Source organism: Terrapene carolina, unplaced genomic scaffold (assembly GCF_002925995.2).
Source record: "Terrapene carolina triunguis isolate 2854851 unplaced genomic scaffold, T_m_triunguis-2.0 Scaffold236, whole genome shotgun sequence".
Classification (NCBI taxonomy): Eukaryota; Metazoa; Chordata; order Testudines; family Emydidae; genus Terrapene; species Terrapene triunguis.
The window spans coordinates 7,702,237-7,704,339 of record NW_020664587.1 but is presented as its reverse complement, the minus strand read 5'-3'; positions in this window follow the sequence as shown (position 1 = coordinate 7,704,339).

Sequence of the window (2,103 nt, the reverse complement as noted above, 5' to 3'; positions counted from 1 at the left end):
GCGGCTTGGGCAGAGTTTTGTGCCCTGATTGGTGCTGTAGGACAACCCAAGGTGCAAAGCTGGGGAGAATCAGGCCCTTTGTGACTCAGTGAATTGCAAACGAGACGGCAGTTCAAAGCACTACTGACAAGTTAGGATGGCAGTCGTGCTGTAGCAGTGTTGGTCCCAGGATATTAGAGACGAGGGGGGTGAGGTAATATCTTTTATTGGACCAACTTCTGTTGGTGAGAGAGACAAGCTTTCGAGCTTACACAGCGCTGAAGAAGAGCTCCGTTTAAGCTCCAAAGCTTGTCTCTCTCTCAAGTTGGTCCAAGAAAAGATATTCCCTCCCCCACCTTGTCTCTGAGCGATAAAGAATCAACCTTCTCCTAACACTGAACAAGGAACTTTTATTAGCATCAATACAGAGTTATCCCTAAAGCTGCTCTGTCTTCCTCTCTATCATACAGCATCTACCTACAACCAACAACATACACCTCTACCCCGATATGTGACCCGATATAACATGAATTCGGATATAACGAGGTAAAGCAGCGCTCCGGGGGGGCGGGGCTGCGCATTCCCGCGGATCAAAACAAGTTCGATATAACGCGGTTTCACCTGTAAGATTTTTTGGCTCCCGAGGACAGCGTTATATCGGGGTAGAGGTGTATTCTCCCGGAAAATATTTCTAACGAAAAAATTATGAATTTACACGGGACATTTCAAAATGGAACAAAATTAACATTTTTCTTTCATTTTGAACTGACATTTCTCCCACCAAAGAATGTCATTAAAAGTGAGATTTTCCCAGGGAGAAAAAAAATATTTTTGATGGAAGCTCATTTTTGGGTGGGAAAATTTTCTCCCCCGGCCTGGCTTCCTCTTCTAGGTGCAACTCAGGCAGATCTGCTCGTCCCCTGGCCTTACGGACGGTTTGATCCCAAAGGTGTAGAGTCCTGCTCAATGGGGTTAGGTCTCTGCCCCGCAAGATTCTCTCCTTTCACTAGGGCTGTGATGTACATGACACAGGTACCACCACTATTGGGGTCACACGGAACCATCCTACTGCCTATTTCTTCTGTACTGAGCCCCTTGATCAGTCTCCTGCAGGTAGGATCATGGGGCTCAGATTCATTGCTGGGGCTGTCCAACTTTTTCCCCATTCAGTCTTATCAGTAGTACTGGGTCTTGTAGTTTAAGCTTGGTTAAGTTTTCAGCTGTATTTTCAAGGTTAGAGAAGAGAGCTTTGAGACTTCTTAGCTATGACATTTCTAAGCTTCACATCTTTACAAGCAGGGCCAGTGAGGACAAGGATTTACCTGTATGGGGCAGCTTTGTTCTGAGAGGTCAACCCATAAGCGACTGAGTTACTCTGGTCACTGACAGGGGTTGTCCCATAGCCTAGCAGAACTCATATGGGGTCGTTTTTGTTGTAACCACCAGAGCAATTCGAACCGGAAGTCCATTCATTTGTTGGTGCTAGAGCCTGGAAGCAACACGCCAAAAGCGTGGCATTCGGAGCTGGCAAGGTGTGAGCTGCGGGAGGAGGTTGATTCTTCTGGGGCCAAACCTCTTTTTCTGTCACCTCTTGGTCTAGTGAGAAGACTGCTATGAAGCTGGACTGGCGAGCAGCTCCTCGAAAGCCAAATCCCTTTTTTCCACGCAGATCTAGTGACATTCATTTCCAAGGCCTATTGGCTAATGCTTTGGGTAGGAGCGGTCCTTTCAGTTGTGTCTCTCTGGTCCTTCTGTAAGACACCCAGGCATCTACCTTGTGTTTTCACACCTGCTTCATGCCTCACCCCAAGCGCATCTAGGCTGCTCCCAGCAGCGGATGGTCAGGGTTCCTTATGTACGCTTTCCCTTACGTCCTCCTAAAAGGTACTGCAACATGTACTCAGATGTTTGGCTTTGGAGAGGTCTCCCCTCTTATTGTGTAGAAGTCACAAGCTGGCTGTGGGAGCCCAGATAACTGGGCCACCCTTGGATACTGATTGCAATTGCACACAGCACTGGGGCATATTTCAGTCCCTCTAATTTCTGCATTGAGCCTGGCACTAGAATGGCCTCTCAAAGCCTTTGAACAATCTGTGGGGGTCGATGGAGCTCCAAGGTAAGCAG